Source organism: Eriocheir sinensis, chromosome 30, assembly GCF_024679095.1.
Source record: "Eriocheir sinensis breed Jianghai 21 chromosome 30, ASM2467909v1, whole genome shotgun sequence".
Lineage (NCBI taxonomy): Eukaryota > Metazoa > Arthropoda > Malacostraca > Decapoda > Varunidae > Eriocheir > Eriocheir sinensis.
In genome coordinates this window covers 1,662,426-1,689,925 of record NC_066538.1, presented here as the reverse complement: position 1 = coordinate 1,689,925, position 27,500 = coordinate 1,662,426, and the positions used below count along the sequence as shown (strand labels likewise).

The following is a 27,500-nucleotide window of genomic DNA, read 5'->3' as shown; positions in this document are numbered from 1 at the left end:
GAAAGAACAGGAAAAAGAGAGAGAGAGGAAAGAGGAGAAAGAATTATAGGAAGAGAAGGGAAAGAAAGATTAAGAGGAAGAGGAAGAGAAGAAGAGAGGGAAGGAAAAGAAAGAGGAAAGAGAAGGGAAAGACTATGAAGAAAGAGATAGAAAAGAGGAGGAAAAATAATAGGAAGAGAAGGGAAAGAAAGAGGAAGAGGAAGAGGGAGAGAAGAAGAGAGGAGAAGGAAGAGGAGGAGGAGGAGTAGGAGGAAGAGGAAAGAATAGGAAGAGAGAGACAGGAAAGATGAGGAAAAATAAATGTAAGAAAAGGGAAAGAAAGATTAAGAGGAAGAGGAAGAGAAGAAGAGAGGGGAAGGAGGAAGAGGAGGAGGAGGAGGAGGAGGAGGAGGAGGAAGAGGAAAGAATAGGAAGAGAGAGACAGGAAAGACGAGGAAAAATAAATGTAAGAAAAGGGAAAGAAAGATTAAGAGGAAGAGGAAGAGAAGAAGAGAGGGGAAGGAAGAAGAGGAGAAGGAAGAGGAGGGGGAGGAGGAGGAGGAGGAGGAGGAGGAGGAGGAGGAGGAGGAGGAAGAGGAAAGAATAGGAAGAGAGAGACTGGAAACACGAGGAAAAATAAATGTAAGAAAAGGGAAAGAAAGATTAAGATTAAGAGGAAGAGAAGAAGAGAGGGGAAGGAAGAGGAGGAGGAGGAAGAGGAGGAAGAGGAGGAGGAGGAGGAGGAAGAGGAGAGGTTAAGATGGGGTCATGTAGTCCATATTGTTGATCTCTCTTCTTTAAAATTGCGTTAATGAAAAATGTGGAGCTGATGGAGGAGGAGGAGGAGGAGGAGGAGGAGGAGGAGGAGGTGGACGTGATGGGAAATTAGGAAGAGAAGATTATGAGGAAAATATAGAAAAAAACAAACATTGAGAAAAAGGGAAAAGAGAAAGGGAAAAGAAAAAGGAAAACAAGGAAAATAGAAGAAGGAAGAGGAAGGAAAACAATCAAAATAGGAAAGGAAAAATATATTGAAAAAAATAATCAGGAGAGAAAAAAAGGAAGCTTGGAAGGAAAATAAAGTGAAGAAGAAACAAGAGAAGAATGAAATGGAGGCGAGATGGTGGTGGTGGTGGTGGTGGAGGTGATGGTGGTGGTGATGGTGGTGGTGGTGGTGATGGTGGTGGTGGTGGTGATGGTGGTGGTGGTGGTGGTGGTGATGGTGGTGATGGTGGTGGAACTAAATTTAATAAAACACTTAACGTTAGTAAGTAAACAGTGATGAGAGAGAGAGAGAGAGAGAGAGAGAGAGAGAGAGAGAGAGAGAGAGAGAGAGAGAGAGAGAGAGAGAGAGAGAGTCCAGCAGGTTCAAACTTTTACAGACACTTAAGTTACCCACAAAAAAAGTTGAACGTCACTCTTACAGTACACGAAGGAGGAGGAGGAGGAGGAGGAGGAGGAGGAGGAGGAGGAGGAGGAGGAGGAGGAGGAGGAGGAGGAGGAGGAGGAGGAGCAATACTTTTACCTCCTCTGCCCCTTAAGTCTTCATCTCCTCTATCATTCCTTCTTCCTTTTCTAAGCTCGGAAGGATGGAATACATTTTGGAGGAGGAGGAGGAGGAGGAGGAGGAGAGGCAAATGGAAGAAGAAGAAGAGGAGGAGGTTGAGTAGGCTTAAAATTAATCTTCTATGTAAAAGTGTAGATAGGAAAAGGAAATGGAAGGAAGAAGAGGGAAAGGAGAATGGAGAGGAAAAAGGGAGAAAGGAGGAAAAGAGAGAAAGGAGAGGGAGAGGAGAAGGAAGAGGAAAAAAGGGAGAAAGGAGGAGAGAAAGAGGAGGAGGAGAGAGAAAGAAAGGAGAGGAAGAGGAAAAGAAAGAGAAGAAAAAGAGAAAGAGGAGGAGAGCGAAAGAGAAAAAAATGGAGAGGGAGATGAGAATAGAGAGGAAAAAGAGAGAAAGGAGGGAAAGAGAGAAAGAGGAGGAGGAGTAGAGAAAGAGAAAAAAAGGAGAGGGAGAGGAGAAGGAAGGAAGAAAAAGAGAAAGAGAAAGAAAAAGAGAAGAAATACCTACAAAATAAAATAAAAGATCTCCAGATAGAAAACAGGAAAGGAAAAAATAAGAGAAAAGAAAGAAAAAATATTAATTGGAAAAAGAACAAAAAATAAACAAAAAATAATAGAGAAAAAAAAACATACATACATTCATACATACATACATACATACTTCCCTGTCTCCCTATCTACCCTACCTACCTACATACATACATACATACATACATACGTACATACCTGCCCACCTGTGTGCGCCTGACCTGTCCCACCTGGCTAGTTTATAATCGTGGTCTAATTAAGGGTTCCCGCGCACCTGATATTTAATACTCCTGCTTTCCCTTATAAAGACTAGGGAAGATTTTTTTAGGGGAGAATATTGTTTATGGAGGGAAGATTTTTTAAGGGATAATATTTCTGACCCTATGTTTTTTTTTGGTTATGTTATGACGTGTCTTGTTTGCTTGTTTGTTTGGTTGTTTGTTTAGATATTTATTCGTATTTTTTTGTTTTCGTTTTTTTTTCATTTCATTCGCTTTTCATTTTCTTTTCTTTCAGTGCATCTTTTCATATTTTTCTTTCGTTTTTTTTCTATGGCCTCCAATTTTCATGCTTTCATTTTCTTTTCCTATTTTTCCTTTCTTCATTAAATGGCCTTCAATTTTCATTCATTATATTTTCTTACAGTTCATCTTTTCCTCTTTTCTTTATTTTTCTTATAGTCTTCAGTTTCCTTTTCTTTTCTATTCGTATTTCTTTTAATTTTTCTTTATTTTTCCGTAAATTCATATATTCTTTTACATTTTTTTTCCTCAATCGCTATTTTTCTCTATTCCTTCAAATCCCGAATGTGGAAGAGAGCAAGAAAGACGTGATCGAAGAAGAAGAGGAGGAGGAGGAGGAGAAGGAGGAGGACGAGGAGGAAGAGGAGGAGGAGGAGGAAGACACTCAGAGCGCGAAAAAAAAGAGCGAGCAAATATTTGAGTAACGCAATGATACCAAGGAAAGAAAGAAAGAAAGAAAGAAAGAAAGAAAGAAAGAAAGAAAGAAGAGAAAGAGGAAATATATAAAGATGGGAGGAAAGAATAAGAAGACAAACTGTGAGGAGGAGGAGGAGGAGGAGGAGGAGGAGGAGGAAAAAATATATAGAGAAGAAAGAGAGAAAAGGAAAAAGTAGAAAATAAAGTATAAGTGGGAAAGAGAAGAAGAGAGAGGAGAAGGAGAGAAAGAAGAAAAAAAAGGAGGAAGAGAGGGAAAAGAGGAAAGAAGGGAGGAGGAGGAGGAGGAGGAGGAGGAGGAAAAAGAGAGAAAAAGAAATTGGTCAGGGAAGATACAACGATCGTTCTCTCTCTCTCTCTTTCTTATTCTCCTCCTCCTCCTCCTCCTCCTCCTCCTCCTCCTCTTCCTCCTCCTTCTTTTCTCTCCATCGTGGCAGGCGGGAGAGAAGAGTCAACATAAAGATGATTGAAGTGTGCGTGAGAGAGAGAGAGAGAGAGAGAGAGAGAGAGAGAGAGAGAGAGAGAGAGAGAGAGAGAGAGAGAGAGATGCGTCCCTTTAAATATCTTCCGTCTTGGTGACTTTCAGATTAAGTTTGCTTCTTTTTTTCTTTCTTTTCCAATAAATTCTGAGAAAAATATGAAAATGAACTGATAGAGGAGGAGGAGGAGGAGGAGGAGGAGGAGGAGGAGGAGGAGGAGGAGGAGGAGGAAGAGGAGGCGGAGGAGGAGGAGAAGTTAAATGCAAAAGAAAAAAGGAAAATAAACGTCAGACAGAGAGAGAGAGAGAGAGAGAGAGAGAGAGAGAGAGAGAGAGAGAGAGAGAGAGAGAGAGAGAACATGAGACAGGTAAACAGGAGTAAGAGGAAAAAGGAGAGAAAATATGGAGGAAAAATGGCGACATGTAGGAGTGGGAGGAAAAGGGAGGAGGAGATAAACAAGGAAGAGGAGGAGGAGGAGGAGGAGGAGGAGGACTGATGTTGATGATAGTTGTTACTCTCTCTCTCTCTCCCTTTTTTTCTTCCATTCCTTGTCTTTCTCTTCTAATTACCTCATCATTTTCCTCTCCCTTTTCTCTCCCTCCTTTCCCTCCCTTCCTCCTTCCTTCCTGCTTCCGTCTCTTCCTTTCCTCCTTTTCTTCTTTTTCTTCTTCTTTATTAGTCTTTTCCTCTTCCCGTTTATCCTTTTTTTTCCTTGTTTTTTCTTTTTCTGTTGTACTCCCTTCCTTCCTTCCTCCCTTCCTCCCTTCCTTAATCCCTTTGTTTCGTTTCTCCCTTCTCTCCCTCTCTCTTTTTTCTTCTTTGTTTTCTTCCTTTTTTCTATTTCCGTTTTTATTGTGTTTTTCTTTCTGGGTCTTTTCCTTCATTTGTTTTGTTTTCTTTTTCTTATTTATTTTATCCTTTCTTATTTTTCTTTTTATTTTTTCATTCTTTTTGTTTCCCTTCCTTTCCTTCTTCTACACTTTTCTTTTTATCATATTTTCCTTATTTCCTCTTTTTTTCTTCCTGTTCTCTTTTCATTCATCTTTCTGTTCCTCCTCTTTTCTCCCTTCCTTCCTTTCTTCCTTTCTTATCTTGCTTTCTTCCTTCCTTCCTTCCTTTTTTCCTTCCTTCCTTCCTTCCTTCCTTTCTTATCTTGCTTTCTTTCTTCCTTCCTTTCTTATCTTGCTTTCTTTCTTCCTTCCTTCCTTCCTTTTTCCTTCCTTCCTTCCTTTTTTTCCTTCCTTCCTTCCTTCCTTCCTTCCTTTCTTTCTTTCGTCTTTTCTTCCGGTCTGACTTCTTTTCTTCATCTCTCTTATCTTCTCCTTTTCCTTCCTCCCTTCCTTCTACTTCCTCTCTTCCCTTCCTTCCTTCCTTCTTTTCCTTCCTTCTCTCCCTTCCTTTCTTTCTGTCTTTATTTCTTCATTCGTCTTTTCCTCTCCCTTCTTCTTTATTTCTTCTATTTCTCCTATTTTTCCTCTCTTCCATCCTTCCTTCTCTCCTCTCCTTCCCTCCTTCCTTATCTCCTTCCCTCCTTCCTTCCTTCCTCTCTCTCCTCCGTTTCCTCCTTCCCTCCTTTATTTACTTAATCTTTCCTCCTTGTTCCTCGCTTTCCTCTTTTTCTCTCTCCTTTATCTCTCTTCCTTCCTCCTATATCTTGTCGAGGAGGAAGAATAGCTTGAGAAGGAGTCAGGAGGAATGGAGGAGAGGAAGGAAGGAGGAGGAGGAGGAGAGGAAGGAAGGAGGAGGAGGAGGAGGAGGAGGAGGAGGAGGCAATAGATAAGAAAGAAGAGAAAACGGAGGAAGGGAAAAAAGGATAAGTGAGAGAGAGAGAGAGAGAGAGAGAGAGAGAGAGACGGTTCAGATCTTTTGAGTGTTCTTTTTTTTTTCTCTAATTAAAGAAAACGAACGATAAGTGCTCTCGATTCTCTCTCTCTCTCTCTCCATATTTCCATCTTTATTTGGATTATCTTTGTTGTCCCTTCTCTTCCCTTCCTTCCTTCCTTCTTCCTTCCCTTCCTTCCTTCCCTCCTTCCCCTTCCCTCCCTTCCTCCCTCCCTCCTTCCCTTCCCTTCCCGTCCTTCCTTCCTTCCTTCCCCTTCTCCCTTCCCTTCCCTTCCCTTCCTCCCTTCCCTTCCCTCCCTTCCCTTCCCTTCCCTTCCTTCCTTCCCTTCCCCTTCCTTCCTTCCTTCCTTCCCTTCCTTCTTCCTCCTTCCCTTCCCTTCTCCTCCTTTTCACCCCTTCCCTTCCCTTCCTTCCTTCCTTCATTCATTCCCCTCCTTTTCACCCCTTCCTTTCCCTTCCTTCCTTCCCTTCCCTTCCCTTCCCTTCCCTTCCCTTCCCTTCCCTTCCTTCCCTTCCTTCCCTTCCTTCCCCTTCCCTTCCTTCACCTTTCCTTCCTTTTCCCTTCCTTCCCCTTCCCTTCCTTCACCTTTCCTTCCTTTTCCCTTCCCTTCCTTCCTTCCTTCCCTTCCCTTCCTTCCTTCCCTTCCTTCCTTCCCTTCCCTTCCTTCATTCCTTCCCTTCCCTCCTTCCGTTCCTCCTTCCTTCCTTCTCTTCCTTCCTTCCCTTCCTTCCTTCCTTCCCTTCCCTTCCTTCCCTACCCTTACCTTCCTTCCCTTCCGTTCTTTTCCTTCCTTCCTTCCTTCCCTTCCCTTCCTTCCCTTCCTTCCCCTTCCCTTCCTTCCTTCCTTCCTTCCTTCCTTCCCTTCCCATTCCCTTCTCTTCCATACCATTCTCTTCCCTTCCATACCATTCCCCTCCCTTCCCTTTCCTTCCTTTACCTTCTCTTTCTCTCCCATCCATCTTTTTCCTCCTTCTATCATTCCCTATGCTTACCTTTCTTCCCTCCCCCTTCCTTTACGCCCTCCTTCCCCCTTCCTCTCTTCCCTTCTTCTGTACTATGCTTTTCCTTTCCCTTCCCTTCCACCTCTCGTCCATACTTTTATCACCTAACATTACGCAGCTATCAGAAAGGTACCTGGGCTTAATGAGCGGTGTGTTTTACCTTAACTGTGTTCTTCCTCTGCCTCTCCCTACCTCTTCACAATCGTTCTGTCCGTGTGTTTATATGTGTGTTTGTCTGTGTGTCTGTGTCTCTATCTGTCTGTCTGTTTTTCTCTTTCTTTCCCTTTTCTTTTGTTTTATTCCTGTTCTCTCATTCTTTCTTGATGATTGAGAGGGAAGAAAGAAAAAAGAAAGAAAGAAAGAAAGAGATAGAGAAAGTAGATGGATAGGTACACAGATAGATAGATAGATATAGATAGAGATAAATAGATAGATAGATAAAGAGAGAGAGAGAGAGAGAGAGAGAGAGAGAGAGAGAGAGAGAGAGAGAGAGAGAGAGAGAGAGAGAGAGAGAGAGAGAGAGAGAGAGAGAACCAGAGACCGAGAGAGAGAAAGAGAAAAAGAGAGAGAGAGGGGGAGAGAATAATGCCCCCATCACTCCTCTGTAAGCTAGCTCACTTTCTCCCATCAGGAAGTGGCTCACCTTGAGATTAAAGCAAAACGAGAACCATTAACCTGTCCATCATCAGTGAGTGTGAAATGGCCCAGGTGAGAGGGGGGGCGGGGGCGGTAGAGGGGGAAAGAGAGGGAGAGGGAAAGAGAGACGGAGAGAGGGAAAGAGAAAGGGAGAGAGGGAAAGATTGAGGGAGAGAGGGAAAGATTGAGGGAGAGAGGGAAAGAGAGAGGGAGAGAGGGAGAGAGGGAAAGAGAGAGGGAGAGAGGGAAAGAGAGAGGGAGAGAGGGAAAGAGAGAGGGAGAGAGGGAGAGAGGGACAGAGAGACGGAGACGGAGAGACGGAGACACGGAGAGACGGAGACACGGAGAGACGGAGAGACGGAGAGACGGAGAGAGGAGGAGAGGAGAGGGAGAGGGAGAGGGAGAGGGAGGGAGAGAGAGGGAGAGGGAGGAGAGAGAGAGAGAGAGAGAGAGAGAGAGAGAGAGAGAGAGAGAGAGAGAGATGAATTAATGGTGAATTTTGTTACTTTTTTTTATTTTTATTTGTTTTTGCTATGTATCTATCTATCTATCTATGTCTATCTATCTTCATATAATACAATTCTGTCTCTCTCTCTCTCTCTCTCTCTCTCTCACCCGGGATCACCTTCTTTCTCGTAGTGTCATTAGGTGCGTCCAGGTGAGGCTTGAGACAGGTGGGTACGATCTTACCTGTGATTACCTGGAGCTTAATTATGCGCCCCACACCTGCTGGGTTAATTAATGGACTGAGAGAGAGAGAGAGAGAGAGAGAGAGAGAGAGAGAGAGAGAGAGAGAGAGAGAGAGAGAGAGAGAGAGAGAGAGAGAGAGAGAGAGAGAGAGGAAGGGAGGGAGGGAGAGAGAGGAGGTTGTGGTTGATTAGGGTAAGTTAGTAAGGTAGCCAGGTATGGAGGGAAGGAGAGTGAGGAAGGAAGAGAGAGAGCTAGACACTGAGGTTGACAGGTAGACAGGTAGGAAGGTATAGAAAGAGAGAAATGTAAAGGGAAGAGAAGAATAAAGAGTAAGTGGTTAAAGAAGGAGAATAAAGAGGAAAGAGAATAAATGAGTAAGAAGGTAAGGATTCAAAAGAGGAAAAGGAAGATAGGAATAAAGGAATATAATGGAAGGATAAGAGAGGAGAAAGAAAGGAGAACAGAGGAAGAAGAAGAAGAGAAAGAAGAGAAAAAAGGAAAGAGAGAACAGAAAGAGAGAGAGAGAGAGAGAGAGAGAGAGAGAGAGAGAGAGAGAGAGAGTACACAGAAGACAGATCATTCTTCTTACAACTTTGCAAACTTCGCCAAGATGTTGCAACTGTGTGTGTGTGTGTGTGTGTGTGTGTGTGTTTAATGGGAAGGCAAGAAGAGTAGAGTGCTTGTGTGACCTCGATTTAACGCGAAGGGGTAGTAGTAGTAGTAGTAATAGTTGTAGTTGTAGTAGTTGTAGTAGTAGTAGAAGTAGCAGTAGGAGTAGTAGGAGGAGGAGGAGGAGGAGACGAAGTAAGCGAAATATGGCAATCCGGCACCGTAGAGTTTACGCAAAAATCTGCAATATCTTTTTTTTTCTCTCTCTTTCGTCTCTCGTGAAGCCCGCCGCTTTTGCCTCCACTGAAAGCCACATTAATATTTGTAGTAGTTGTAGTAGTTGTAGTAGTAGTAGAAGTAGCAGTAGGAGTAGTAGGAGGAGGAGGAGGAGGAGACGAAGTAAGCGAAATATGGCAATCCGGCACCGTAGAGTTTACGCAAAAATCTGCAATATCTTTTTTTTTCTCTCTTTCGTCTCTCGTGAAGCCCGCCGCTTTTGCCTCCACTGAAAGCCACATTAATATTTCCCTTTCCCTTTACGTGTTGAACTGAAGCTGCTTTGATATAGAGATGCTTTTATACTGGTTTGTATGCGATTAAATCCTGCAAATAGTGAAACCCAATCTCGCTAATCTGGTTTAACTATATCTATTGCTATATATTTATTTAGAAGCATATACATTAATTATTTTCCTGTGTTGTTTTATTTTGTTTATTCGTTTGAGGTTGTCTTCATTTCACAGGTATTCTATTGCCAGGTTTGTGCAATATTTTTTTCTTTTCATTTGGTTATTCATTCACATGTTGTGGTGTTGGTTGGCGTTGCATGTTGTTAATTTGTATGTATGAACGCCACTCTGCTGCTGTTTCTGTCTGTGTGTGTTTGTTTGTATTTGCGTGTGAGTGTGTGTGTGTGTGTGTGTGTGTGTGTGTGTGTGTGTGTGTGTGTGTGTGTGTTTATTTGTTTCTGCGGCTCTTTTTGACATTTATTCTGTATTTTACTGTATGTCTATCTCTCTCTCTCTCTCTCTCTCTCTCTCTCTCTCTCTCTCTCTCTCTCTCTCTCTCTCTCTCTCTCGTAAAACCATAAGTCCTTGTAATGTAATTTTCGCTGATGTAGTCGTGCTCTGCGTCTCATTAGCTGGGCGTGGATTCTACTAATTGATAAGTCTCTCTCTCTCTCTCTCTCTCTCTCTCTCTCTCTCTCTCTCTCTCTCTCTTTCTCTTCATGACTTTCAAATTTAATCTTTCTCCCTTTTCTCTTTCCTTTCCGTTTATTGAATTTTTCTTTTTTCTTTTCTTCATTTCCTCCTTTCTTTTGCTTTCATTTTCTACTGTCTCCCACCCCATCTCTCTCTCTCTCTCTCTCTCTCTCTCTCTCTCTCTCTCTCTCTCTCTCTGTTACTTTAATTTACCGCCTAAGTATCTTGTTCTTTTTATTGTTTGTTTGTTTGTTTCGCTCTTGCACACTGGTAAGAGTTGTTATATATTTATTTATTTAGTTTATTTTTTATTATTTTTTTATTATTTGCTTCGCTTTTGGCTCTCCTATATATTTTCTTCTTATTTATTGACATTTATTTTATCAAGTTTATTTTTATTATTGTTTTTCTGTGTGATACTTTTTTTTGTCATTTTCTAGTTCATCTTTTTCAGCTTTTGATTTTTTAATAAGTCAGTATTTTTTATTTTTTTTTATTTTCATAGTTTTTTCATTGATCCTTTCTTTCTTTTTTCCGTCTTTCTTTGTTCCATTTTCCTTTTTTTTAATTCCTTCTCTAATGGTTCTTCCTTTTTCTCTTTTTTCTTTAAACTTTTTCCCTCTAATGCTTTTTCCTTCTGTCCCTCTTTATCTTTTCCTCTTTTCTCTTCCTTTTTTCTTCCTTTTCCTCTAATGCCTCTTCTTTTTCTTCCTTTTCCTCTGACGTTTCTTCCTTTTCCTCTCTTTTTTAACCTTTTTCCTCTAATGCTTCTTGCTTTTCTTCCCTTTGTAACCTTTCCTCTTCCTCTAATGCCTTTTCTTTTTCTTCCTTTTCCTCTAATGCCTCTTCTTTTTCTTCCTTTTTTCTTCCTTTTCCTCTGATGCTTCTTCCTTCCTCTCTTTTTTAACCTTTCTTTTCATCAAATGCTTCTTCTTTTTCTTCCCTTTATCTTCCTCTTCCTCTAATGCCTTTCCTTTTTCTTCCTTTTCCTCTGATGCTTCTCCCTTTTCCTCTCTTTTTAACCTTCTTTTCCTCTTATGTTTCTTTCCTTCCCCCTCTTTTAACCTTTCTTTTCATTTAATGCTTCTTCTTTTCCTATAATGGCTTTTCTTTTTTAATCCTTTTCCTCTGACGGTTCTTCGTTTTTCCCTCCATTCTTTCCTTCTTTCTTTCTTTCTTTCCCTCCTTTGTAATCTTTCCTTCTCCTTTTCTCTCTTTTAATCGCTAAGTTAATTTCCCTAATGACGAAATTCTGCTCTGGCTCGGTACTCCTTTCTCTTCATTAGGAACACAATTCAGTTCACCTAATTATGTCCTCTTACTAACACCCCATTCTTTATTTTCCTCCTTTTTGCGATTTGTTTTGTCCTTCCTGGGTGTCAGTTTCTCTCTCTCTCTCTCTCTCTCTCTCTCTCTCTCTCTCTCTCTCTCTCTCTCTCTCTCTCTCTCTCTCACTCTTATTTCTTTTCTAACCATGTCTTATTTTCTTTGCGTTTTCCTTGTTTATTTTCCTCTCTTTTCCTTTCTTCTGAACTCTTTTTCTCTTTTTATTCTTTTCCTTTTCGTCTCCTTCTCGTGTTATTGTTCTTGTTCTTGTTTTCTTCTTTTTCATCTTCTTCGTCATCTTCTTTTTCTTCTTCTTCGTCTTTATTTTCTTCTCCTTCTTCTTCCCATCACCATCATCATCAAGTTAATCACCAAAACGCCCTCCTTTCTTCCTTCCTTTCTTCCTTCCTTCCTTTCCCCCTTTTTTGCGTCACCTATTTCCCCTTTTCTCTACCTCCAAATTTATGTCCTTTACTGTTCATCTAATTTATGGCTACGACTTTTTCTCCACTTGAAAGCGAGACAGAGAGAGAAGGGAAGAGTTGGAAGATTAATAGGGAAATAGGAACTAATGGTTTTGGGGGGATAAGTGAGATAGATAGATAGATAGATAGAGATAGAGAGAGAGATAGAGTGAGAGAGAGAGAGAGAGAGAGGACGAAGGAGGAATATAAACAACAAACAAACAAAATATCAAACTTAAATAAAATAAAAATGACAGACGAGTGACAATCAATCAATCAATCAATCAATTAAACATATAATTATCCTATCGAGAGAGAGAGAGAGAGAGAGAGAGAGAGAGAGAGAGAGAGAGAGAGAGAGAGAGAGAGAGAGAGAGAGAGAGAGAGAGAGAGAGAGAGAGAGAGAGAGAGAGAGAGAGAGAGAGAGAAAATAAATAAAGGAGAGAGAAGAATAATCCGAGACATATATTTAAAAGCTCTCCTGAAACACACACACACACACACACACACACACACACACACACACACACACACACACACACACACACACACACACACACACACACACACACACACACACATCATCGTCATCATCACCATCATCCCTAATATAATGAAACCCGAATGAAGGGAATAAAGAAAGGGATATAAATAGGAAGGGGAATAAATAGGATATGGTAGATATATAGGAAAAACTCCCCCTCACCTCTCACGGCACCGCTGCACACGACTCCCTACTCCTGCCTATCCTTATTCTATCCAAATCCCTTATGCAAGAGTTAACCAGCATCTTCATTCTTTCATCCCTCGCCACCCATGTAGGAAACACCTCCCCCCCACCTCCCACGGCACCGCTGCACACGACTCCATACTCCTGCCTATTCTTCTATCCAAATCCCTTATGCAAGAGTTAAGCAGCATCTTCATTCTTTCATCCCTCGCCACCCATGTAGGAAACACCCCCCCCACCTCTCGCGGCACCGCTCCACACGACTCCCTACTCCTGCCTATCCTTATTCTATCCAAATCCCTTATGCAAGAGTTAACAAGCATCTTCATTCTTTCATCCCTCGCCACCCATGTAGGAAACACCTCCCCCCGACCTCTCACGGCACCGCCCCACACGACTCCCTACTCCTGCCAATCCTTATTCTATCCAAATCCCTTATGCAAGAGTTAACAAGCATCTTCATTCTTTCATCCCTCGCCACCCATGTAGGAAACACCTCCCCCCCACCTCCCACGGCACCGCTCCACACGACTCTCTACTCCTGCCTATCCTTATTCTATCCAAATCCCTTATGCAAGAGTTAACCAGCATTACTCTTTCATCCCTCGCCACCCATGTAGGAAACACCTCCCCCCCACCTCCCACGGCACCGCTGCACACGACTCCCTACTCCTGCTTATCCTTATTCTATCCAAATCCCTTATGCAAGAGTTAACCAGCTTTACTTTTTCATCCCTCGCCACCCATGTAGGAAACACCTCCCCCCGCCTCCCACGGCACCGCTGCACACGACTCCATACTCCTGCCAATCCTTATTCTATCCAAATCCCTTATGCAAGAGTTAACCAGCATTACTCTTTCTTCCCTCGCCACCCATGTAGGAAACACCCCCCCCCCCGCTCCCACGGCACCGCCCCACACGACTCCCTACTCCTGCCTATCCTTATTCTATCCAAATCCCTTATGCAAGAGTTAACCAGCATCTTCATTCTTTCATCTCGCCACCCATGTAGGAAACACCACCCCCCTCTCCCACGGCACCGCCCCACACGACTCCCTACTCCTGCCTATCCTTATTCTATCCAAATCCCTTATGCAAGAGTTAACCAGCATCTTCATTCTTTCATCTCTCGCCACCCATGTAGGAAACACCACCCCCCTCTCCCACGGCACCGCCCCACACGACTCTCTACTCTTGCGTATCCATATTTTATCCAAATCCCTTATGCAAGAGTTAACCAGCATCATTCTTTCATCCCTCGCCACCCAGAAAAGAGAAGTTCCCCCCCCCCCTCCCACACAAAACCCTTTATTAACCTACCCATCCCCTATCACCACCCTAATCTAGTGAAGAGATAGAGAATGGGAGTTAAAAGGAAGGGGAATGAATGGGTAACTTAGAATAAAGAAGAAGGGCAATATATGGGTACAGAAAGCGAGAAACAACAAAGATGTAAAAAGCTTATCCTGACACAAAACCTTCTATTAATCCTCCCTGCCCCTCCGTCTCTATCCCTACAAAACCTTCTATTAACCCTCCCTGCCCCTCCACCCTTACACAAAACTTTCTATTAACCCTCCCTGTCCCTCCGCCCTGACACAAAAAATTCTATTAACCCTCCCTGCCCCTCCACCCTGACACAAAACCCTCTATTAACCCTCCCTGCCCCTCCACTCTGACACAAAACCTTCTATTAACTCTCCCTTTCCCTCCGCCCTGACACAAAAAATTCTATTAACCCTCCCTGCCCCTCCGACCCCATTCCTACAAAACCTTCTATTAATCCTCCCTGCCCCTCTGCCTCCATTCTTAATCTAGTGAAGGCGGCGTTACAGTCAGTACCCAGCGTAACAGAGGGCAGAGGGGGTCCACGTATTTGTCCCCGAGGCCTCCCCATTAATATTAGCCGCGTCGGACTGGGCAGTGCTTTGATAGATCGCCTGGACTTGCCTAAAAACGAGCAGCTTTGGGATCGTTTGTCAAGCGTAATGGCACAAAGGCTTGCTCTCCGGGCCCGTGTTCGTGTGTGCGTGTATGTTGGATGGGGGGAGGGATGGGTGGGGAGGAGGAGGAAGGTGACTAGGTTTGTGTGTGTTTGTGTGTTTGTGTGTGTGGGTTAAGGGATGGTGAAGGTGTCTGTGTCTGTGTGTGTGTGTGTGTGTGTGTGTGTGTGTGTGTGTGTGTGTGTGTGTGTGTGTGTGTGTGTGTGTGTGTGTGTATTTACCTAGTTTACCTACCTCGTGCTGTCCCGTCTCCATAACGCTTATTATCCAGTTTGGCTTTAAATTCATGAATCGTTTTTGCACACACAGCCTCCTCGTCCTTATCCTGCTTGGCTTCTACACATTTTCTATTATACCACTCTTCTCTTGATTTCTGGCCAACTTTCATCCTTGGTACCCACTTTTCCTCCTTCGTTGTAAATCTGTAGAAAGCTGGCCCATTTTTCTTCCACATTGTCAGCCTCAGAAAAAGAATCCCATTGTGCTGCCTCAAAATGCTTCCTAAGTTGTTCAAAATTTGCTTTATTAAAGTTGAACCATTCTTTCCTGTAGTCCTCATGCCTGATTTTTCTAGCTTCTTCTCGTAGTATGTACTCGATAAGGACATGATCGCTCTTCCCTACAGGGCACTTTTAGTTCATCTCCTCTATGGTATCCGGCTCCCTGGTGATTATCAAGTCCAATCTAGATGGTTCGTCCTTTCCTCTGAATCTCGTATTTTCCTCCACCCACTATGTGATTTAAATCGCTTTAAATCAGAGTAAAAAGTCTACTTCTCCTGCATTAATCCTGTACTGGTCCTGTAGCAAGTCAGGCACCAGTGAATCATTGCCTTCTCTTACAAGAAAAATATTCAAAAGCACATAAAAATGAAGTATTAGTCCCACTTATGATTTTTATGTGAAAAACCCGTCTTGGGTAATGTATATTAAACTATGGCTTCATTTAACATTGGCCAAATTTAATGCAAGAAAATGGCCTCATAAAACTGAAACAAATAATCAATGGAAACAAATAAAGGTTAATGCCAAAAATAATAATTTAAATTAAAAAATCGATTTAAAGAAAAAAATCCAATTTAAATAAAATAAATTATTTTTTTTTATTTGAAAAAAATCATGATTTTGTCCAACCCTGGTGTGTGGATGTGTGTTTGTTAGTATGTGTGTGTGTTTGTGTGTGTGTGTGTGTGTGTGTGTGTGTGTGTGTGTGTGTGTGTGTGTGTGTGTTATTGTATATATATGTGCGTCTACGTGTGTATGAGATGTATTGATAGATAGATAGATACATGCATTGATAGATATATAGATGAAAAAAGAGCTAGGTATATTATAAAACTCAGGCAATTACAGGTCACTCATAAACCTTTACCTAACACGTGAAAAATCCCTAAAAATCCCTAACCGCTAAAAATCCCTAAATCCCTAACACCACGAAAACCCTAAATCACCAACACCAGGCAACACTCAAACCCCGAACACACACACAACACAACAACACTTTCACTCCTTGTCCCTTCAGCAACACCTGCCCCTCGTGTGTTGTAAGCCGCTTAGGTAACACACAGGTAGTCCTTAATCACTAGCAAGGCGGCCAGGTGTTTCATAATTAAGAGACACGGAATGGCAGGTAAAATGTGACCAGGTGTGTGTGTGTGTGTGTGTGTGTGTGTGTGTGTGTGTGTGTGTGTGTGTGTGTGTGTTTGGATTAGGGGAACTATGAGGAGGACGAGGAGTAATAGGAAGGAAGTAAGAGGGGGGGGGGGGAGGGAGGGAAGGAAAGATGGAGGAGGAGGAGGGAAAGAGAATGAGTGAGAGGCGGATTAGTGATATTTTGGAGAGAAAAAGTAGGAAAAAGAGGAGGAGGAGGAGGAGGAGGAGGAGGTCAGGTGAGGTTACGTAAGAGTGATAAATGAGTATAAGAAGAAGAAAAAAGGAAGAAAGGAAGACATATTTATGGAGACAAGAAGAAAAAGGAAATGACAGGTAAGACAAGAGAAGAAAAGGGAAGAAAAAGTGTAAAAAAAAAGGAAAAGGATGTCGATAGGCATAAAAAAGAAAGGAAAGAAGGATGGAAAAGAAGAATAGAAAGTGGAGAGATAATAAATTGACGTAGGTAGATGAGTAAAAAAAATGAGGTAAAGAGGGAAGAGATGATAGGGAAAAACGAAAGTGGAAGTGGAGAAAGAGACGAAAGAATAAAGAAACAAAGATAATAAATTGACGTAGGAAGTTGTTAAAAAAAGTTGACGTAAAGAGGGAATAGATGAAAGGGAAAAACGAAAGAGGAAGTGAAGAAAAAGACGAAAGAAGGGTTTAATAAAGAATTGAAGAGGAGGAGGAAGGGAGGAAAAGGTTAAAAGGGGAAAAGAAAAACAAGAGAAGAATAGAGGAGAAACAGGACTGAATGAAGATAGAAATGGAAGAGAGAATTAGAAGATTGATGCATTTACTAAGGGATTGAAGAAGAAGGGGAAGGGAGAGGGAGGTGAAAGGGTCGAGATTGAAAGGGAAGAGGAAGACAGAGAAGAAGAGAGGAGAAACAGGATGGAATGAGGGTAGAAATGAAAGAAGAATGAAAAAAATGATGCGTTTACTAAGGGATAGAAGAAGAAGGGGAATGATTGAAGGGGATAGGATAGAGAGGTGAAATGGTCGAAATTGAAATGGAAAAAGTAAGACAAGATTGAATGAGGATAGAAATGAAAGAAAGAGTAAGAAGATAGATCCATTTACTAAAGGACAGAAGAAGAAGGGGAAGGGTTGAAGGGGATAAGAGAGGGAGGTGAAAGGGTTGAGATTGAAAGGGAAGAGGAAGACAGAAAAGAAGAGAGGAGGAACAGGATTGAATGCGGGTAGAAATGAAAGAAACAATTAGAAGATTGATGCGTTTACTAATGGATAGAAGAAGGGGAAGGATTGAAGGGGATAAGAAAGGGGGGTTGAAGGGGTAAGGGGTGGGCGTTAAAGGTCCAGGTGTGAGGAGAAAGGTTAATTAGCGCTCAGGTGGGCCAGGTAAGGAAATGGAGGCCACAAAACACTCATTAACCGTTATTAGATGGATGTTTTTTTCCTTGGTCTTACCTGGAGAGAGAGAGAGAGAGAGAGAGAGAGAGAGAGAGAGAGAGAGAGAGAGAGAGAGAGAGAGAGAGAGAGAGAGAGAGAGAGAGGTGGTTGCGATTTTCTTTGATATTGCTTCTTTGTTTTTTTCTTGTATTTTTTTATTTGTTTTTTTCTTTTTTAGTTTTTGTTTATTTTTTCCTGTTTTTCTTTTTTACTGTATTGTTCCTCTTATTGTTTTTGTTCTTCATGTTTTTCATCATCTCCTTTTCTTTCTCTATTCCTTGTTTCTCGTTTATTCTTTTATTCTCTTCCTTTATTACGCATTTTAACACGTCATTTTCCTCCTCTTCTTCCTCCTCCTTCTCCTCAATTGCTTACTACTACTACTACTACTACTACTACTACTACTACCGGTGGCCGGTCAACTCAACCCTTGACCAACTCAACCCCGGTTAACTCAACCCCGGTCAGTTCAACCTCGGTCATCTCAACCCCGGTCAACTCAACCCCGGTCAACTCAACCTATGACCAACTCAACCAATGGTCAACTCAACCCCGGTCAATTCAACCCCGGTCAACTCAACCCCGGTCAATTCAACCCTTGGTCAATTCCCCCCGGTCAACTCAACCCCGGTCATCCCCGGTCAGTTCAACAATCTTCGAATAATTCAAGCCACCAATTTGTCATTTCACCTGGAGTCTCAATTCTGATTACCGGTTAACTCAACCCTGGTCAGTTCAACCTCGGTCATCTCAACCCGGTCAACTCAACGGTCAACTCAACCTATGACCAACTCAACCAATGGTCAACTCAACCCCGGTCAATTCAACCCTGGTCAACTCAGCAGTCAATTCAACCCCAGTCAACCTGGTCAACCCTGGTCAACTCAACCCCGGTCAACTCAAACTTGAAGGTGGGGCTGGAGGTAGAGAGACATGACGTGGACACGTACACTCACCTGCAGTCTTCACCCATTTCCATAGGAACCCGGGCGAAGCCGGGTATCATTGCTAGTAATGATAATAAAAATATATGAAAATAACCCGACAGTTTAGTAGTAAATAAACATTACAGCACACATATTCGTCTTCGACTCTTCAGCTCTCAAATATTTTCATCGTATCAAATTTTCAAGCTCAATTCTGAAATCTGCATGCTTTTCTGCTTCGTTGGTAGACTAAGTATCAAAACGATAACACTTAGTGATGAACATGAAGGATGTTGTTATGAAACCGTCAAATCCGAAGGCGGATTGACTGGTTGAATTGACCGGGGTAGATTTCACCGGGGTTGAGTTTACCAGGGTTGAATTGACTGGGGTTGAATTGACCGAGTTGAGTTGACCGGGGTTGAATTGACCGGGGTTGAATTGACCGCTGAGTTGACTGGGTTGAGTTGACCGGATGAATTGACTGGGTTGAATTGACCGGGGTTGAGTTGACTGGGTTGAATTGACCGGGGTTGAGTTGACTGGGGTTGAGTTGACTGGGTTGAATTGACCGGGGTTGAGTTGACCGGGGTTGAGTTGACCGAGGTTGAGTTGACCGGGGTTGAGATGACCGAGGTTGAACGGACCAGGGTTGAGTTGACCGGGGTTGAACTGACCAAAGGTTGAATTGACATGGAACCCTACTACCACCACCAGGCATACCTCCAGCTTACCTGTCTGCCTGATTGACACCTTGAATTCCAGTTGATTACCCGCTTAAGAGCCTCATCCATTAGTCCTAACTGTATCTCTCTGCGTCTACGGCTGAGGGAGAGAAGGGAGGGAGGGAAGGAAGGGAAGGGAAGGAGGAGGAGGGAGAGGGAAGCTATATGGGTACAAAGGATGATAGGGAGGTAGGGAGGGTAGGAAAGGAGAAGAGGGAGAGAAGGAGGGGAAGGTTTATGGGTACAAAGGAGGCATAAAGGGAGAGAGGGATAGAGGCTGGGAAGGGAGGGAGGAAGGGAAGGAAAGGGATATGGAGCGAAGGAGAAGAGAGAGGGAGAGAGGGAGGGAGGGAAGGGAAGAAGGAGGGAGAGGGAAGGTCTATATGCATTGAGGGGGATAGAGAGATAGAGAGGGAGAGAGGCTGGGAAGGGAGGGACGGAAGGGAAGGAGAAGAGGGAGAGAAAGGAAGGAGGTAGGGAGAGACGGGAAGGAGGGAAGGTAAGAGGCGAGGGAGGAAAGGAGGGAGGAGAAAGAGCAAGAGAGAGAGGAAAGAGTAAAAAGAGGGAGAGAAGGAGGGAATCAAAGGGGAGGAGGAAAATACAAGGTAGGGAGGAAAGAGAAAGGGAGAGGGAGAGAGAGGAGGAGAGGAAAGAGGAAAGAGAGAGAGGGAGAAAAGCTGGGAAGGGGAGAGACAAAGGGAGGAGGAGGAGGGAGGGAGGGAGGGGAAAACGGAGAAGGGTGGAAAATATAAAAAAAGGGAGAGAGAATGAGAAGGGAGAGAAAGAGAGAGGGAGGAAGGGAGGGAAGGGAGAGAAGGGAGAAGAGGGGGAGGAAAGGGTACACACACATAGAGAGAGAGAGAGAGAGAGAGAGAGAGAGAGAGAGAGAGAGAGAGAGAGAGAGAGAGAGAGAGAAGCATAGCATTCATCTCTCCCTTTATCTCCTCCTCCTCCTCCTCCTCCTCCTCCTCCTCTCTCTCTCCCTCCCTCCCTGTTTGTAGATAGCACTATTGTCACAGTTGTAGTGGTGTTAGTGGTGATCCTTGCTCTGGTGGTGGTGGTGGTGGTTGTGGTGGTGGTGGTGGTGGTGGTGGTGGTGATGGTGGTGGTGGTGATGGTGGTGGTGGTGGTGGTGGTGATTGCTTTTTTTTTTATTACTCTCAAGATTGTAATGTTTCATGATTTGGTATTTTCATTGTGTACTTTTCATTTTTTCTTCTTTCCTGTTTTTTTTAATTCCACTTTTTTCTTCATTTTTCGTCTGTTAATTAATATCTTTCTTCCTTTTTCTCCTTTTTTTTACATTTTTTCTTTTCTTTCTCTCATTTTAATTAATTTTTCTGATATTATTTTTCCCTCCCTTTATTTCATCTACTACTACTACTACTACTACTACTACTACTACTACTACTACTACTACTACTACTATTACAAATGCGACTATCTTAATTAAAACCAGGCACCTTCCCGTTTAATGGGTGCTATTAGCCTTAAAGTATAAACTTCTACCTTTGCCTAATTGAAGCCACTTTTCTCCCCTATCCATTTATTGTAGTAGTAGTAGTAGTAGTAGTAGTAGTAGTAGTAGTTGTAGTAGTAGCAGTAGCAGCAGTGGAAGTAGTAGTGGTAGTAATTGAAATCTGGCAAAACCTAACCGTAGACTTTTTAATATAAATTTTTGTGTTCTTTTACTTTTCATGTTTTCTCATTTATTCCTTTTCCCTTCTTTCTCTTCAGGTCTCTTCTTCCCCTCACACACACACACACACACACACACACACACACACACACACACACACACACACACACACACACACACACACACACACACACACACACACACACACACACACACACTGATCCGTCACTTTTTCATCCTGACAGTAAAAAAATCGACACTAGAGAAGTTATCCCTTTGTGATCTATGGTTTTATCGGACTAATGATAAGTGGGGAGGATAATAGGAAGGGGAGAGAGGGGAGACGAAGAGGGGGAAGGGAGGTAAACAGGGAAGAAGGGGAATGTAGAGGACAGGGAAGGAAAGGGAGGAAAGAGTATGGGATGGAAGGAGGAGAACAGGATAGAAGGAGAAGAGGGAAGGGAGGAAAAGGCAAATGGGTGAGTAAAAGAGTAAACAGAGGAGAGAATAATTAATAAAAAAAGAAAGAATAGAAGGAATGTGAAGGGAAGGGAGGAAAGAGAGGAATGGAGGGGAGGAACCGGGAGAAAGGGAGGAAAAAAGAATAGGGAAAAGGAGAGGAAAGGAAAAAGAAGAAAAGGAAAAAGGAGAAAAAAATAATGAGAAAGAAGACAAATGATAGAAAAAGAATATAAAGAATAAGAGAGAGAGAGAGAGAGAGAGAGAGAGAGAGAGAGAGAGAGAGAGAGAAAGGGGATGAATAGGAGTAAATAGGTTTTAGAAGATGAGGACAGTTTTTCAGGGGAAAGAGAGTGGGGAGGGGAAGAGAGGGAAGGAGGAGGAGGGAGGCGGAGGAGGAGGAAAGGGATCTGTAGGGAAGGTATTGCGTAAGGGAGGAGGAGGAGGAGGAGGAGGAGGAGGAGGAGGAGGAGGAGGAGGAGGAGGAGGAGGAGAAGTAGGAAGAGGCAAAGGAGGAGGAGGAGGAGGAGTTGGAGGTGGAGGGGGGGGAGGAGGAGGAGGATTATGGGGAGGAGGGGGAGGAGAGGGAGGAAAGGGAGGAAGAGAAAAAGGAAAAGTACATGTATTGGTGATAAACATGTCAGAGAGGGAAAGAGGAGGAGGAGGAGGAGGAGGAGGAAGACGAGGAGGAAGAAGAGGAGGAAGAAGAAGAGGAGGAAGAGGAAGAATCAGGTATAGGGATGGAGGAAGGATAAAAGCTACGGGAGGGAAAAGAAGGGAAAATAAATAGCGAAGAGGAGGAGGAGGAGGAGGAGGAGGAAACATGGAAACATGGAAACATGGAAACGCAGGCAACAGAAAGCCTATTGGCTCATTACGAGGTTGCCCGCTTTGGTGATTTAATCTGCTCGACAGCCTGGGGCCTGGGGAGCAGATGAAAGCACCTCGACATTGAGGAGCAGATGAGAGCACCTCGATATTGAGGAGCAGATGAAAGCAACTCAATATTCAGTTTACTCCCGACGCAGCGAAGTGACGGTCGATTCTATATTTGAAGGAGTTGATAGTATTCGCATTTACTACTTCTGAAGGAAGATTGTTCCAGTGACGGATGACTTGGTTTGAAAAGAAACTCCTTCCGATGTCTGTGTTACATCGACTAGACTGAATGGGTAAACCGTTATTTCTAGTTCTTAGGTTGGTTTGCAATTCAAAGAAATTGGAATAATCGACGTTATTGAATTTTTTCAGATACTTGAAGACTTGAATCATATCTCCTCGTAGGCGTCTTTTCTCTAATGTAAAGAGATTGAGTCGCTTGAGTCGTTCCTCGTACGGTTGAGCCCTTAAGGTTGGTATCATTTTCGTGGCGCGTCGCTGAATCCTTTCCAGTAAATCAATGTCCTTTCTGTAATTAGGAGACCAGAACTGTACTGCATACTCGAGGTGCGGTCTTACCATGGAATTATACAAGGATAGCATCACGTCTGGCGTTTTACACTCGAAGTTCCTCGCTATGAACCCGAGCATAGTGTTGGCTTTGTTGTATGCTTTTTTACAGTGATTCGCGTGTTTCAGGTCACTGCTGATAGTGACTCCAAGATCCTTTTCCTCCTGCATCGCTTGCAGAGGTCTCCCATTCATGATGTATGTGTGGTTACTATTTCTGGACCCAATGTGCATGACTTTGCATTTGTCAACATTAAAGGACATTTGCCATTTTTCCGACCATTCGATAATGTGATTGAGGTCTTTCTGAATGATTTCGCAGTCGGTCCTTGTGAGGGCCTTTCCCCCCACCTTAGTGTCATCAGCAAATTTCGATATTGTGGATTTCAGTCCTGATTCGAGGTCGTTGATATATATGATGAAGAGAATGGGTCCCAGCACTGACCCTTGAGGCACTCCACTAGTGACTGGAAGCCAATCGGAAGGCTGTCCGTTGAGTAGTACTCGTTGTTTTCTGTCGGTGAGCCAATCCACGCGATCAGATTGGCTCCAATGCCCGCCGAGTGCAGTTTCTTAAGGAGTCGCTCGTGCGGTACCTTGTCGAAGGCTTTCTGAAAGTCCAGGTATATAACATCACTGGGGATGTGGGCATCCCAGTTCTTATATATACCTTGGAAGAAGTCTAATAAATTCGTTAGGCAGGAGCGCTTGTTTCTGAAGCCATGCTGGGTGTCGGAGATTACATTATTGTCTTCTAGAAACTTAACAAGTTTGTCTCTAATAATCTTTTCGAGTATTTTTTTCTGCCACTGATGTCAAACTTATGGGCCAGTAGTTTAATGCAACGCTATTGTATTCTTTTTGAAAATTTGTGTTACGTTCGCAATCTTCCATTCGTCCGGTACATTTTTCAATTGAACAGACTGGTTGAATATGTTAGTGAGTGGCTGAAGTATTTGTTGTTTAAGCTCTTTTAATAACCGCGGGGACAAACCGTCAGGTCCTGTTGACTTGTTCGTGTCGAGTTTATCCAAATACTTTTTCACTTTTTGGTCGCATATTGAGTCAATTTTCAGGGGCGTGATTCCCCTCGGCGGGTCAGGGTTCTCGGGCATGGTTTCGATGTTCTCGACTGTGAATACGGATGCGAAGTTACTGTTGAGGATTCTGGCCATCTGTTTACTGTCCTGAGTTGCAGCTCCAGTCTCGTCTGTCAGGGACCAATATTGATTTTACTTTCTTTTTCGATCTGATGTATGTGAAGAATTTTTTTGAGTTTGTCTTGATGTCACGCGCTATTTGTTTTTCGTAGTTGCGTTTACTACTCCGAATAAGGGTGCGACAAGCTCTGAGGCTGTTGTGGTACTGAGTACGGGCTTCGGCCGTGTCATTCTCTTTCATTAGGTTATAATTCCTTTTTTTTAAGTTTACCGCCCTTTTTATTTCTCTGGTCATCCACGGTGGATCTACGGCACCATTTACTCGCCTGGGTTTCGTCGGCACTGTAGCCTTTTCTACTCCCAAAAGCTTATCTTTGAAGTTGTTCCACACGTTGTCGATTGTATTGTCGGTTAGGTGAAGTTGGTCCCAGGTCGCAGAGGGAAGCAGCTCACGGGCTAGGTTGAAATTTGCTTTTTTGTAGTCTGGTATCACTGACGGATTGTCTACGAGTTTGTGACTTATGTTGACATTGAAACGGATTAAGTGGTGTCGCAGCCGTTGTTTTTCCTGCTTCACAGTCGCGAATGAGGTCGGGGTCGCTTACTAATACCAGATCCAGCAGATTGTTTTCTCTTGTTGGTTGAGTTACCAACAGGTGAAGACAGATCCTCCACCATTTCACAAGCCTGTTACCCTCTTGATCTCCAGTCATCAGTCCCCAGTCAATGTTAGGGCAATTCAAATCCCCAATTATTGTGCTTCTTTGCTTTGTGTTAAGAGAGTGAAGCTCTTCGTACAGGGCGATGTCATCGGCTTGCCTGTTGTTTTGGAGGAGCCTGTATACGGTCATAAGTGTTGGATTTCTTGTATTATTCGCCAGTTATTTCCATAAGGCAGGTCGTAATTCTCTGCGTCCTGTTTATCTATTTTTATGGCAGGGAAAATGCACACGTAGCAAATTACTCCCTCCTCCTTTCTTGCATTCGATTTTTTGGAAGTTTCATTGCCGGGAAGCCGTTCAGATACTAGATGTGCAGAGTTGGCCCAAGTCTCTGTGATAGCTTCTACATCTGGTTTCAGATTACCAATATACTGCACCTAATTTCGTCCTTTTTGGGTGTGGAGCTGCGTGCATTTGTACAAAATGGAAATGTGACTACTGGTTGGCCGCGTCGTCTGTTAGATAGGTTCGCTTGTCGGAGGCGTCGTTGGTTACACAGTTTCTTGCAAGCCGCATCGACGCTACAGTTCCGGTTGATCAGGGTTGCCTTTGCCGCCCTCGCCTCCAGTTTTTGGTCGGCTTTTCGAAGCTTTCAACTGCATCGTTCAGGAGCCTTCCTGGCCGCGCCGAACCAGCCTCGTTCCGTGGAGTCACGAATCCTCCAAAACAAATCTGGATCGTGATAGAGAGAAAGAAATGAGCAGAAAGAAATATTATTGTTGGCCTCATTTCAGTTCTTCGCATCGACATAAAAAATAAAAATAAATATTCCTTTTTTAATTTAGAGTTTACACGTTGTTAATTATGCGCCGGGCCTTCATTTTCTCGTCGTCTCAATGTTGATCTTTTTTCATATATTTAGGGTCTCATTATATTCAACTGACGTGAAAATTATATGACGATTTTTTATCTTTCCGAAAACGTGTATCATTCGATCTTTTTTGTGTGCTCTATAACATTCGCAAGGAGATAAAGGTGAATATGGTATCATAAATAATGGGGGCATAAAGTGATATTAAAGTGGCGATTTAAGATAACAAACATATATTTCCTTTCTCTATTCATTTACTCATCGTCATATTGCTCCCTGTATGGACGGAATAAGCCTTTATTATTGATGATGACAATGTGTGTGTGTGTGTGTGCGTGTGCGTGTGCGTGTGTGTGACCGTATGGCGCGGTTGAACAATCCCCAACAATCGCGTTAAATTCCATCATTGCATCCTTTTGAGGGGCAGGGAATGGCCGCCTGTCCGCGATAGGCAACGCTTTTGCTGTAGTTTGTTTGGGGTGACTAGCGAGCGAACCATCAGCAGCCCCCTCCCCCACCACCCCCCCCCGCAGCTGTACATCCCCTTTTTTATTATTATGGTGTAGAAAAAAGATGAGGAAGTGGGTTGATAGGAAAGTGTTATCCCTTCTGCTTTTCTATCTTTTTTCTACCTCCTTTTTATTTCCCTTTTATCTGTCTGTCCTTCAACCTCCACATTTTTCCCTTGGTGTTCAGTTTCCTCTGTTTTTCTTTTCTTCCATTTGTCATTTTGTCCTCTCTCCTCCTCTGCTCTCTAACTCTCTCGCTCTCTCTCCCTCCTCCTTCTCTCTCCTCAGTTCATTCCACCACTCCTCCAAATGCCGGACACTCGAGTTCCCATGCAATATTCTCCTTGGTTGTTCCTCCTCCTCCACTCTCGCCTCCTCCTCCTCCCCTCCTTCTCCTTTGCTCCTTCCCCTTCCTTCTCTTTTTGCTTCTTTTATTATCTTTCTTATTCTGTTCTTCGTCTTTTACTCCTTTACTCCTTTTTCTTTTTTATTTCTTTTGCTATTTTTTTATTTCCTATCTCTTCTTTAGTCTCTCTCCTATTTCTTTCCCATAAATTTTCCTCCTTTATTCAGTTTCATTGTTTTCCTCTTCAATGTTCTCATTTCTCTACTTTTATTTATCTATCTTCGTCTTCCTTCTCCTCCTCCTCCCTCTTCTTTCCTCTTCCCTTAATTTTTCTTCTTTCCTTCTCACCTGTTATTTTTTCCTCCTTCGTATTCTCATTTTTCTTTCAAACCCTGTTATCTTATCCTATGGCTCTCTCTTCTCTCAGATTCCTCTCTTCCTCCTTTTTCCCTCTCCGTCTCCTCCAACTTGTGTAGCTTCCTCTTTGTTTCTAATTCTGGTTTACGTTTTCCTTCTCTTACTTCTATATTCCTCTTCACTCTTTTTCCCTTCTCATCTTTTGCAGGTTTTAACAGTTTCCATTTTCTTCTCTTCTTTTTCTTTATTTCGATCCTGTCTTACTTTTCAGGGGTTTTCTATTGTATTTCTTGTTTTTTTCTTTGTCCTTTCCTAGTTTCGTTTTCTTCCTCTTTCATTTATCTCTTTTTTCCATTTCAATCGTTAATGTTCTTTTTCTTATTCTTAGCAGCGTCTCCTTTCTATCCCTTTCTTGCTTTATTTTGATTCTGTTTTCACTTTTTGGTGGTATTTCTCTTCTTATTTATCCTCTATTTTTCTCTTTTTTTAGTTTATTTCTATGACATCATTCCTTTACGTTTCTTTCTCTTCTCTATTCACCTTCATTAGTCTCCTTCCCTCCCTTCCCGTTCTTCTCCCTCCTTTCCTCCTCCTCCTCCTCTCTCACTCCTCTCCCTCTCTCTCCTCTCTTAACTCTCTCCTTTAGATATCTTAAACCACCTCCAGCAGGCCAGAGTGTCACTGTCTTTTACCCCACACACACACACACACACACACACACACACACACACACACTAAGGCATACCATACTTTTCTTCCCTTTCCTTTCAATAAACATCTCATATCTGCCCTGCCCTCCCTTTCCTCCTCCTACTCCCTCCTCCCTCCATCCGTTCATATCTCCCTCCCATCTCTCTTGTCTCGTTCATCTCAATTCATACACTCTGTCATCAGTTACGCTTCCTCTCTCTCCTCCTCCTCTTCCTCTTCCTGTTCCCTCCTCTCCCTCTTCTATCTTTCTCCCTATCTTTTTTATCTACCTATTCACGTATACGTTTTTTGTTTTTCGATTTTTGTCTCCTTCTCCTCTCTTCCTCCTCCTCATTCATCCTTACTCCTGTTCTTTTCTACTCCTATCTCTTTCTCATGCTCTTACTCACTTTTGCCTCATTTCCTCTTCTCCTTTCTCACCTCCTGCCTCTCTCTACCTCTGCTCCTCTTTTCCTCCCTCCATATTATCATTTCATTCCCATCGTCCATAAATTTCTTCTTTTCTTCTTCTTTTTCTTCCTAGTTGTTTTCTTCTCTCTTGTTTGCTTTAAATTCTCTTTCTTTCCTCTTTCTTTTTTATTTTATTTTTTCATATGTATTCATTTATTCTTTT

At 42.9% G+C, this 27,500-nt stretch overlaps 1 protein-coding gene across 1 annotated transcript in view; it reads left to right on the top strand.

Annotated features, from left to right (window-relative positions):
- LOC127005418 (glycine receptor subunit alpha-4-like) overlaps positions 1 to 27,500 on the top strand; it is a 148,081-nt gene that overhangs the window by 13,594 nt on the left and 106,987 nt on the right. The gene's annotated exons all lie outside the window — the stretch shown is intronic.